The sequence below is a fragment of the Lates calcarifer genome, linkage group LG19, assembly GCF_001640805.2.
Source record: "Lates calcarifer isolate ASB-BC8 linkage group LG19, TLL_Latcal_v3, whole genome shotgun sequence".
Taxonomy (NCBI): domain Eukaryota; kingdom Metazoa; phylum Chordata; class Actinopteri; family Centropomidae; genus Lates; species Lates calcarifer.
The window spans coordinates 14,939,812-14,953,188 of NC_066851.1; the positions used below are offsets into that span (position 1 = coordinate 14,939,812).

Consider the following 13,377-nt stretch of genomic DNA (forward strand, 5'->3'; position numbering starts at 1 on the left):
AAGGACAAATTAGAAAGCACAGGTTGAACGAGCCAAATATAAACTCACTAAAAAGAACAGATGTGAAGAAGAAAACCAGAGGCATTAATTGCTGATTACGTCTCCACTAATTTGGATTGTTAAGAGACTCAGATTCCATTAGCTTTACCCTTGAATCTAAAACAATAATACGTGGAGTTTGTGTGGGGGTGATATTCTCTCACACCAATGCAACAAGGCCTTTGTGTCCTTAGATCTACCTCATAAAATGTAAGCTAGAGTAGCTTACCCTGTGAAATTAATTAAACTCAAGGCTTTCCGAGTTTGAAATCTGACACCAGCCCAGCTCTCTCTTCAGCTTGCTGTACATGAAAGATACAGTATTCTCGTAATGCCCTCTGCCAGTTTCACTCCTAGGTGCCTTTTTTCTGCTAGAGCACTGAAACCAGTTCATATTTATAAGGTTAAACGTGAATTAATAAATTGTTTTAGCCACTTGGGGCAGCAAAACAAGCTGTAAACATAACAGTGACGTTTCCCTATAAACTTGTTTTGGCTAAGGTGTTGACATATTTTATACATGTGCAGAGCATATGGAGCAATATTAATATTCATCTGGAGTTGTGTTTGTGTCCAACCAGCAAATATAAGTACAATATTCAGTCCTCTTCTTAGCTCTGTCTTGATCCCCACCAACTACTGAGGAAAATATCCGGCCCTCCACCAGCTAGCTGCTACCTTTGTCCATTTGTCTGGGTTAGACAGCTAGTGTACAATCAGTTTGTCTGAGTTTTTTTTCGTTGAAAACAGTTGACTGCTTCTCCTGCTGGAGACAAAGTTGATGAAAAGACATGTGATGATTAGAAGCCACAGGGTGTAGAACCAAAACATTGAGCTAAAAGACGTTAAAATGCATCACAGAGTTATGAGAAACAGCTCCACATGATCATTCTTTGTGGGCTCATCACTACAAGTGAGCCTTTTCACATTACACACAGTCATGTGATCCACTGTTAACACACACAAATATTCCATTTTTATTGCTGTCCATTCCGGGTCATTTCATGCGCAAAGCAACATCAAGCCTAAACTAATTTGTTGCCAGCTGTTTCACATTCTAAACATTTCCATTAGCTGCCGAACCCATCCACATAATGAAATATTGTTCAAAGGAAAATCTGTTTCTTAGCTCTGATTTAATTTAACAACCTCAGATTCAGAATTTTCACCAGAAATGCAGCAGTATAAACCTTATAACTCTGCATCTAAATATGATATCAAAATATTTCAATGTGGCAGAGGACAAATTGATAATGTTGTGGAAAAAAAAAAGGTCTCCTCTGGTTGTGGTGATGAAAACACCAGCAAGCTGGGACCCCGAAAGTCATAACGAAACATATTAAGATGCAACATTTATTCTGTCCTCTTTACTGGAAAGATATATTCCTTGCAGATCGCCAAAGGCCCAAATGTGACTTGATGAATAACTATAAATATTCAAGTAGTGAAACTGCCTATTTCTTTAAATGAGAAATGTGTGGCATGGCCTGGGTGAGTCACTATTTCCAAAAGACAGAGATAAGTCTCTCAGCTCGCAGTTAAAACACTGAGAGCTTGTGTCCTTCCCTCTGGCTGAGGTGAAGTGAGAAAATGGGATCGGAGAGAGGGGACTGGATGGGGCGGTTGACTCTTGGAGGGTTTCGTTGTCCTGGTGTCGGATTGCACATTTAATGTCCCAGAGGTTATTCATGTTTGATCAGTGTATCCGTTACGTGCTCTGGCTGCCGACACTGATGTGTCGCATGTCCAAGGGCGAGATAAGGAAGTTTCTGTACTGTGAATGTACGTGATGAGGAAATGCACCCACGTTTTCACCTCATACATAAAAGCATATGACTTGTGTATATAACCAAGTAGCCCTCTTTTTTCACACACACGGTTATGTTGACTGATGGCTGTTAAGCTCTGATCCACACACATGCATCTTATACTGTGCTGACACTGAAGCTCAGTGACATACTGAACACTTGCAGGGCTATTTAGGCAAACTACTGTAGCTGGCAAGCTAACTGTTAGTGCTAGTCAGTCAGTGTTCAAAGCCTCTCTGTTTACTACTACTACTATTAACACTTCTCTCTGACATATTGTTCACCATTGAATTCTCATTCAATAAAAATTTATTGAAGAGGAAGAATAAAGCTCTCTGTGATAACAAGCTTGGTAACAGTCAGTCAGCATAGTTGGCTGAGCTAATAGAACAATAGCCTAAGTTCATACAGTTGATTCACAAATGTATTTGTGCCATTGCTAACAATGTGATTTCATGGGATTGCATACCGTGCCACTCTCAATACTTCTATGTATCTTCTATGTATTTTAAGTTATTTTATGTCATTATGGTTAGGGTTAGGGTGAAAGGGAGGGTCATCAGCACAAATTTGCGGGTCATAGTTCACAAAAGTTTTCTTTTTTCTGCAAATTTCTGCATTTTACATTTTGGTGCAACTAGGCGCTAATTTGCACAGTATCTATCCGGTGTTATGCATAAAAACACATGAAAGTTGCACTGCTGGATGAACTGCTTGCATGAATACACTATTCAAGCACACACCTACTCACTCCTACCACACTTCCATCAACTCATGGTTGTGCAACCTTGACAGGAACATGCATATTTTACAAAAACCAAGATGGCGGTGCGGGTAGACACGGCAGCTCGGAGCTCTCCATGGCAGGTGTATATTACTTATTGGGTTTGTGCTTTTAAATTTTTACATTTTTAATTACATTTAAATATATTTCTAATTTTATTTCTCTTCATTTCTCTTAGTCATATATTAAAAAAACGTGGTCTTTACTACGCTGCCTTGGAGCTGCCTTGCTGTCTCGATGTCATGCACAATGTCCCATTGTTCTTTGCACAATGTCAATAAAGTTCTTGACTTGACTCTTGACTTACAAAAACACAAACACACACACACACACACACACACACACACTCTCAGCAGGCTCACACGCACACACACACACACACACACACACACACACTGACCGATGGCTGGTCAGCTTGGCATATTCTGCATGAACAAACAAACACATATGTGGGCATAGACACAGACAAAAACATACTGGAGGAGACCCTCGCCCCTCATCCCGGCCTCTGTCACAAATGCTTCTTGTCGTCAGGCTCTGTGTGACTCCCCTGAGTCGGTTGCTAGGCAACCGTGGCTGCATTAATATGCGCGGGAGAGAGGGAGCAGGGGATACCTCTTGCCTGTGGAGCGAAAGCAACCACAACAGCGTCAGTGTTAGGCGACGGGTTCCTTAACAGCACCCCCCACCACCCCCCCTCCCCCTTAGTCTCTCTCTTTCTCTCTCTCTGCCTCTCTCTTATAGCCGTCCAGCATTCATGCTCTGCTCAGTTAGTTAGGGACACACGCTCAGCCACTGGAGTGCAAAAAAGGTATGTTAGGTTACACATCATGTAGAGCAAGCAAGGGCTTCCACCACTTGAGCATGGGGTGCCTTTTTCCTTTATTATTTGATTATAAAACATTTAAAAGCTAAACATGTTTTACATTGCTGAGCAGTATAAAAGTTTGATAGAGGAGGTGAACCTTTAGAAGGGGTTGATAGGCTGTCTTGGTAGGAGAGATAAGACTGAAAATCTCTCTTTTTGTAAGCTTTGTGGAATTAAGACAAAGGAGGATGCAAATATTCACATGAACCAGCTTTGTTACCCTCCCACCCCCATCTGCCCATCAACTGACTCCATTCTTCAACTTGACATCATCCTGCCACACAGACAAGAAAAAGAAGAAGAAGAGGAGGAGGAGGAGGAGGAGGAGAAGAGAGAAGCAGAGGTGGGGAGCCAAACAAAACAGACAGAGAAAGAGGAGGAAGAGCTGAGAAGAGGCGGGCAGCACAGTTTCAGCTCTCACAAGGCTGAGGAGGAGAAAGTGATGGCAGCTAGAACTTGGCCACTAGTGAGATGAAATTCGGGAAGGAGACGCTGGAGCACCGCATGGTACGACATCCCACGAGAGCCCTAAAATTGGACCGCCTGGAAGACGAGCCAGCCCTCTCTGGATTCCGTGCCCCTCCACAGCCGAAGGATGAGAGGGGTTGACTTTCGCCTTAGTTGCCAGGGATGTCTGTGCACTACAGGAAGGCGTCCCCCTCCAGCATGTCCAATGCTATGTTATTCCTGATGCTTTGCAAGGTAGGTGTCCACAGTCGTGCCACATCCAGAGCTTTTTCCATTCAACTCATCATCATGTGCAGAACATCTGTAAACTGTCAACAAATACTTAATGAATCTTTAAGCATTTTTAAATGTCATGACAGGGTGTAGCTATGAATTTATGATGCATTGTGATATATTCTTTATAAATGTGGGATATTTCCAGGCTCAGTTGTCTTTGTATGAATCATTAATTGAGGTAGCAGAGATACCTTTTCTGCTTTACTCTGAGGGACAGTATTAGCTGTGGTACTTATTTGTCCAGAAAACGTGTCCACATCATCCTCGGAGAGTTGCTCCGCATGCATGTTGTTATCAACTTTAAACGCTTCTTATGTAACAGCATTTCTTAAGCGTTTTGTACATGGAGAATTTAACCTGATGCCTGATAAGGGTCTGCACTCCAACAGTGTTTTTCTCAGGGGTGGTGAAGTTTAAGTTAACATAAAACAAAGCTTTTGCAAACATGTTTTTTCCTCCTGATGACACACAGGAAACCCTTCTTTTCTGTCAAATTTAATTTCAGTGTCTATAAGAGGTAACTTCCTGCATGTGTGAACTTTTTTGTGAGGTCTATAGCAGAATTTTAAAAAAATTATTTATTTATTTCCAAACACAATTCTCTTTCAACCCAAAACAGATCTGTCACTTTCCTCTCACTCACAGAACAATGAGTACAGGTTATAGAAAATGGGTCATGCTCACTATTGGCAGCACTTCATCTGATTTCACCAAAAACTGTGAAATCTCATCATTTTAGAGCTCCTCTTCTTCTCTTCCCCTTTTATGATTTTTCTACACATACTTGTATGCACTGTGTGGTCTGTATGTGATGCTCTGTACGTGTGTGTGCGCGTCAGTGTGAGTGTGTGATGGGCGTCAACCTGTGCATGTGTACATACACACTCGGGAGGGGTTTGGGAGCTGTTTGCTTTAATTCCATTTTAAAACAATGCCAAAAGCGACTCTGCCTTGTCGGACTCTGTTAGCATCTGGAGTTGTTTGACATGCTTGGGATTAATCAAGTGGCAAAAGGTTTCACTCTCCACTGCTCTGATCTGAGGAGGTTAGCTTCTGTTAAGTGTAGCGGGAGTGTCCGGATTTGTTGTCCCAGGTATGGCATTGCCCCTTTTCTCTCTCTCCTCTCTCCCTCTCTCTCTCTGTCTGTCTGTCTGCCTGCTCTTTTTATAACAAATATGCTCCTGGCTGTTGCTGTGTGAGCGAAGAGCCAGGTGTGAGCACGCCTTGTAAGAGAAAACCTCTCAAGGAGATGCTGTTCATTTTAAATGAGATATTGTTGATTCAGAGATGCTTCGTGCATCACGTTTGAAGCCTGAGTGCCTCTGACACTGATGGGCCTGCTCAGATTAATCACTGGGGGAAAAGTTAAGACGTTGTTTGTGTTAGAATTGTTGGAAATGAGCTCTTGAGTGACAACAGGAATCAATACTGAGATAACTAAATCCTCTTTACCTTAGAATAAGTCAAATGACTAATCAATAAGAGGTGGAGAGGAGGAAACTGTGCACTGTATCTTGGCTGGATTAATAATCTCTTCATTCAATGTGTTAAAGCCACAGTATATCACTATTTTAGTACACACAATTTTCCTTTCTGGCTCGTCCTGGATTATGACAGCCCTGATCCCTATCACACACTGTCCAGCCTGAGTGTTAAACAGACAGAGGAAGTCATTATGGGCGGTTAATGATTATGGTACATATCAGGATGCCAGCACTGGCTGCCACTTGAAACAGAACGCTCTCTGTTGAACGGCGTGCAGGCTGGAGATGTTGGATGAGGAGGAGGTGCTGGAAGGCGTCCAGAAGGTTTTCTGTGTGACGTACAGCTGTACTCGGCGGTGAAGCTGTTTCCTCAGCACTCAGGTTTTGGCAGAGCCTGGGCTCTCCCACCACTCACTACCACCTCCACTACCACCACCATCCTTCCTCCACCTCCTACTCCATCTCCCCCCAACATCCCCCAGCACAATTTTTCCCCCTTTTTTTTTTTGCTGAGCGCTTGTTTATATCAGCAGCAAGCAGGCGTCTTCATGCATGAGGGCACATCCAGTGCGCCGCACAAACATCACCATTCAGGTTGAGGGGGAAGCCCTGTTTATAGTGCACCCCAGGAGAGGCAATCAAAGCCCATTGTTACAGATCAGAAGCGGAGGATGCACTTTAACACAGAAACAGAGCCTGATGGGGTTTTTATGTATGTCGAGAGCACAATGCATGTCGATGATTGGACATTGTTATCATTCAGAGTCAATGTGTGGGATGTTAGCCTTTAGAGAGGACAGTCATTTTGATGCTCTTACCCTTATAAAGAGGTCTGAACAAAAGGCCTTTGACTTTTACAGTATGAAAGGTCTTTTATATAAACTTAAAGGTAATCCATAAAAAGAAAAAGCACTTTACTGACTTAAATTAAATCTAACATTACTACAGCACCACTGGCCTCATGTTGAATTCATTACAATGACTGGCTATCTTCTTGTGATCAGCTCAGTCAGTTTCATCTCTTTCTTTTCTGCAATCCATCTACACAAGACAACACATAGACTTTGATGTACTGTAGCTGGTTCCTGGCATGTAATGATTTCTGCCAAGACCATTTTCCTCTGCCAGTCTCTCTGTGAACACAATCAGTAAGTCATAAGAAAGGGCCTGCACTGATGACATAAAAATCTCCACTTTGGCAAAGCTATTCCAAAAGGTTACATAAATTTCAATTAAAACAAAGGACGCCTGCAAATGAGCCTTAATAATGTGGGCTTTGCAAAGGTTAATTGCAGTAAACAACCCTGTGAAGTTAGATTAATCATCATTGGGGAAAAAGAAATGCATGTTTTTTTAAACTTGAATTTGTGGTCACGTGAGTCTTATTTTCTGATGACTCCTCTTCAGGTGAATTCAGAACAGAGAACTCAGTGTAAGCTGAAAGCAATCCACATGTCATGTCAGACGAGTGATAAACATGATATGACTTGTCATTTTTAGCAAGATGTTCTTGGTTCAGCTGATATCCCATGAAGTGTCACTTCACAAAAGTCTTAAAAGGCAGTTCAGGATTGTTTTTACTGTTGAAAGTCAGTTCCTCTCCCATAAAGTACATCAGCCAAAAAGGCACATTGTGTACCCAGGTAGTGCTTCAGGTAACTTTTCTTTATAAACTTTTGATGGAGGTTTTAAAAAAGGTGTGTCGTTTATCTTGCATCTAAGCTTTTTGCTAAGAGAAACAGTTCCCTGTTAGAAGGTTTATTTTTAGTCTGCATTAGCTTACATGCTTTACTGTTGCTAGTCAGCGTATAAAACCCATTGACCCGCAAAAGGAACGCTTTTCTCCTGAGAGGTGTTTGGATGCCAACTTGCACAAGCTGCTGTGCCTGCGGGCTAAAAACATACAGCTAGTTTCTAATACCCCACCCCAGGCTTACACAAATCAATACACACGCACAAACACACACACACATGCACACACTCCTGAAAACTCACGTGTGTGCAGGCACACTCAGAACTTGTATCAGATCACAGCAGTCCCACAGCTGAAGAAATAAAACAGCTGAATAGAGTCAGTGCAGGAATTTCTCCTGTCTTATTTTTTTTCCACACACACCATGCCTCAGAGAGCTGCCATGGTCATTTCTCTGATGTCCAAGTGTGTCAGTCAGGAGGAGAGCAGGAGTCTGTTTTCACAAGTACAGTGTTATCATGGTTACAAGGCATTACAGTGTTTTATGTAAAGTGAAAATCCAGTGCACTGGGGCAGCACTACTTACATCACACTTAATAACATATTCATACTGCCTGAAAAATAAATGAAGCTTGGACTGGTAGTTGTTCAAAAGTGTTAAACTTGTGTGCCACATGAACAACGTCTCACCAGAAATTCCAAAATAAATGTCCACATGGCAACAACCGTATCAAAGAGAAATATAAAGCCCTGATCAATATAGGTCTGACTTTTCCAGCCACCCAAGGGATTTGTCATAGTTTAGCCTCCCATTTTTAGTAAAAAAAAATCTGAATCCAGTCATAGAAGACTAGAAAAAAGCTGTAGTAATAATAGATCAAACAGTCATAATTAATCCAAGCCATGACTCTGGTTTCCATTGTGAGACTGCACAAATTTTTGCTTTATCAATTAACCTTAACAGGGGCTGCTCCCTGTTAAGACAGGGCGCAATGTACACTGCATGAAAACAGGGTTAAAGCTGACAAGACACATGAATGTACACAGCTGTATATGTATTTTGAGGCCTGTATTCACAAACTTTTAATGTACATTAAACTGTTTAAATATAAAGTGTTGCATCTGTATTGTTTGTGAATGCAAAACGATTGAAATCATACAGTAGTTTGGTTCTACATTTCACTTTAATGAAACAGCTTGAGATGTCCAACACTGGGTTCTAAATCCCGTGTGTTCACTGACTTCTTTTTTTCAGCATTTAAACTCAGGAGATGACTATATTTTATTGAAGGAATGAAGTAAAGTAATTTATTTTTGATGTAAAATCTTTCGCATAGCCTTGAATAAAACATAGCTTTACAGAGGCTTATAGGCAACGGTGCAACATGCAGAAAGCAGCAGTACAGTAGAGCCTACATGTTTACGGTTGTGTTTGTGGTCTGTGCGTCGGGGTGGTTATGGGACAACTCCTGTCAATCCTCAGTCCAAGGGTCAACCACATAACCATTGCATTATTGTTTTTTTCTCTCTCTCTTTCACACACAACACACAGAAAAAGCTCTTTCTGAACTGAAGAACAACAAGCGTCACATATCCCTGTTTTTTCATCCCAAATTTTAATTTTTAGTTTTCCACATATTGTCTTTCATTTATGGATAAAAAAATTCCCTGAAACAGATTTGGCATCAGTCATGACAATAATATATTTCTGTCACTAAAACTGGCATAGGCAGCTTTCCATCTGCTTAATGTAATCCATTTAACTTTCACAGTATTTACTTAAGAACACATATTAGCATGGTGATCAAAGAACTAAATACTTTCTTAATTACTTTTTAATTATTTTACTCACCAACTCACCAACTCACCAACAGATAACTTTGCTTTGTTGTTTTATTGCCGGCCACCATAACACTGTGCAAAGACCATCATCAAAGAAAAAAAGAAAGAAAAAAAAACCCCTACTAGTTGCCGTAACTAACACATGGATTTTGTTTTTCTTTTCTCTCTTATCTGCTCACTCCAGATTGGTCTGAGACGAAAACTGCAGACTTTTCCAGGGAAAATGGTAAACACTGTCTACAGTGATGAGGAAAAGGGAATCCAAGACAAGGAAAGTAAGGAGGAGACCATCTTGGCCATGTTGGGCATCATTGGGACTGTCCTCAACTTGGTAGTCATCATCTTTGTCTACATCTACACTACGTTGTAGGTCTCAAACTCTTATAGTACTTCATCGGCAGGCAGATCAGAGCTCATCTGTGCTGTTGCAGCTGCACTATGTTGACTGATATGGAGATGAGGATGGGAGGAGGAAGGATGAGGCCCTTCTTCCCTGGTGGTGAAGTGGATCTAAGACTGTGTGATCACCATATGGCGTCCATCCTGCATCACTTCAGACAAACTGAGACTATGGGAGACCGGCTTGTTTCTTTCCCTTTTACAGGTAGAATTATCCAGAATATCTGGACACTTTTGACTTGTACATACATGCATGAAGCCAATGAGAGACGCTCAAAAGATGCAGCTTTTACCTTCACAGGAACACAAGAGACTGCGGAGAGTGTGGACACTTTTGGAAAATATTTTTCAGATCTTCTTAAGTTCTTAAGTGACTTATCAAAATGATTTCCTGATTGGGATGAAAGATGAAGATGTACAGAGAAAGCAAACGCAGGTATCTTAATTGCCATTTATTGTTTCTTCTCAAAGATTCTCCCAATAATACACAAAATACATCCATTTATATAAGATTTAAATAGGCATATTATAGAAAACTGATATTCAGCTTGATTTATTGTTTGTTTTTATAGTGTATTTCTCACTATTTTCTGGAACTATTGACTGTGGTTGATGATTTCAACATCTGAAAATAAGTTGCAGGTTGTTTAATGTTAATTTACTGAGACAAGTGGGAGCATTATGTTAGTCTAAAAAGCTGAAATGCATCCATAAATGGCTGCACTTGACTTCGTGCTTGACATTATGCTTGATAGAAAATGGTGGAAGATCAGACAGATTAGTACAAAATGGCTTGATTATCATTTATTATTCATTTTTTAATGCATCACTTCAGCCTTTAAAGGTCATTAACACTGAAATAAGATGCATCCATGTGTGAGAAAGTGGTTTTAACATTTTGTCAAAGTCTTAGCTTGGGTGGCTGAGGAGCATCTTCAAGAGAGTGTTTTACTCATTGGCCTCAGCTAGCTGCGGCAGTGAGTCCTACCACACAGTATATTTCAGGCTGCATGAGTATATTAACATGCACATTTACAAACACTTACATGCAACATAATTTGAGCTTATAAATATATATATATAATTTAGAACTTTCCACCCATAAATGTACATAGAGTTTACTGAGCTTGAGAGCTTAAGATATTTAACATTTTTCAGCCACTGATCTGAGTTTGTGCATCATTTATTCTTAGATTTGTGCATAATGACTGTTTGCCTTAAAACATGAGGAAATGGCTATTTCCATGATGTATAAAATTATCAGGTTATTACTACTTTGTGAAAGGTTTCACTTATTGTATATACATATAATTCAATACCAATGTCATATTGTTTTTATTGAAAGGTCATTTATTGGGTGATTTTATAACTGTATTCTACTCTTAAACAACAGGCAAAACCTTTTAGTTTTTAAATTGAGTGAAGTTTCCAGACCTGGGCCAACTTTTCATTATTATTCATTGTTCTGTTCTGTGGTGTAAGACGGGTGTGGGTTTTGCCACACTGGACAATACTGTGAATGTTGTGAAATTTACATAGTCACGTGAATTTTTAGAATAACTTTTGGTATTTTTCCTCTTTGATCGACTGGACTGACACTGTGTCATTTGTCCTTGACGTCTTACACTCATGTCCATCTGAGAGTTGAAGCAGGTTCGAACAAACAAAGGCTAAATTTATTTGACTCAGGACTGGAAATAACTTTTTTTTTTGTATTTAAGGATAACTCAAGAAAGCATAAGGGAAAAATGTGTCAAAAATTATTTCTGCATTCATGAGTTGACCAGAATCTGGGCCAGTATACTTCAGTTTCTGCAAACTGAATCAGGTTAGGTCAATTTGAACTGAGCTGAACTTTCTATATTTAGTAACTTCTTGTGAAGGAGACCTGCAAAATGATTTACCTGTATCCATGTTTTCAGCTAGTCGTCAGATATAGATTTGAATTATTTATTATTTCAACATTTTGGAAAAACACAGAGATAAAGTGAATAAGCATATTCCTCAAAATGTCAAACTAATCCTCTAAAGAAAGAAGCTATTCCGTGAGAGATGAGCCTATAAATAAGGATGTACAGTATGGAGAGAATGTAAGGTTATAGGCAACACGATACATTATGTTTGTAAAATATTATGTTTGTGTTTGTCAGTCAAGAACCTCATGATATCAGAAAGTGCCTGAGATAAAAGTGTCTCAACCTCACCAGTCGGGAAGTGAGGGAAAGGAAAAAACGCAAACCACTGAAAGCAGTGAGATTATCTGTGTAAGGCCACCTGTCACATGACCAGGAGAGTAGTAAGAGGTTTGCAGGAAAACATGCATCCTGATCCACTTCACTGCATCCATAATGGGACTGGATTTTTACATGGCTTAGTCAATATAAAGTCAGTCTTGTTTTTGTTTCTTCAATTTCTTTGGGGTGAAGTGCTCCCTCTTGTTTTACAGAATATGGAAAACAATAGCTTGGTAAGCACACGGACAAGTCTTACGAATGTATTCATATTCGATGTAAAAGTTGATTATCCCTCTTCTCCTTATTGTTTACTTATCTTTCCTGAACCTATGTAACCTGAACTCTTCTTACGTTTTATTTACGTGTATGCTAAATCTATTTAAACTCATTGAATAGTCTCTTGTGACAAATGGAAGGGTTAAAAGTTTTTTCAGCTTGCAGTTTTGTTACAAAACATTAAATAAATACATCTTGAAACTGATTTCACTGGGATGTGTTGTCTTGGTGTAGAGGGATAGAGATCCGCGGCAAAATATTCTGTTTTATACAACACAACTTGAGCATCGGTGCACATCAGCTACATTCATTAAATACAATATACATCAATTTTGAAAGACTCTTTCAGCATCATGGATTCTGAGATAAAAAAGCGTTTAGCACAAGTGGGAACTGCTCACTCAATAGCAGCGAGAAAGAATCTTTGAAAATCTATTTTCTCCTGCATTTGACAGCTGTGTGAGATTACAACAGAGTCTTGAAGGAGAAGATGGAGGAAGAAACCAAACCTTAAAGGGTCTACAGTGTTACATTCTGCGAGACGTATCTCGATGTCTCGCTGTAAATCAATCTGAAAGACGTAGAGAAACGGACTGAGCACAAAGCTTGCAGGACAAAGACACAGAAACCAAATCGCTCTGAACTAATTTATTTTTATTCCATCTCCTTTTGGTTTGTATCTTTAAGGTCATATATGTGTCAGAATAATTTCCCACTCCATTAAGAGTGCTCTGTCACTGGAAACATACTGGAATAATCCTGTTGGAGGAGAAAAAAAAATGAGACTAAAAACAGCTTGACTCCACTTTTTCTTTAAATATAATGGATTAGGCAATGAACCAAGAAAAAGCAGTGTTGTTGTTGAGGAACCCCAGCTGCTTAAATTCACACATGCCCAGAAGCCGTCTTTAAGCTATTGTTTCACCTGGATCCAGGAGCTAGGCAGCGCAGGCTTTCGAAATCACTCCCTCTTTTGAAGCTGAAAGACGCTTGGTGAACAATGTGCAGGAGATTGTGGTGCATCACAGATGGATGATTCAACCGAGCAGATTGTCCGTGCAGACGTTCCATCTCTATCTAGCTGAGCTGACATCGTTTTGATGGTTTCACAGAAAAGCTGTGCAGACGATTAATCCATCCACCACACGAGCCACACCAAATCAACAAGACATACTCATGGCTGGCAGCGTCAGGCTGCTTCTGTTG

The 13,377-nt window shown here is 40.1% G+C and overlaps 1 long non-coding RNA gene across 1 annotated transcript; it reads left to right on the forward strand.

The window, feature by feature from the left end:
• Positions 1-3,397: 3,397 nt before the first annotated feature.
• LOC108874836 (uncharacterized) lies at positions 3,398-12,376 on the forward strand. The gene is made up of 2 exons (XR_001959786.2): positions 3,398-4,201; positions 9,447-12,376. It is a non-coding gene; the product is annotated as an uncharacterized LOC108874836 (long non-coding RNA).
• Positions 12,377-13,377: the final 1,001 nt, after the last annotated feature.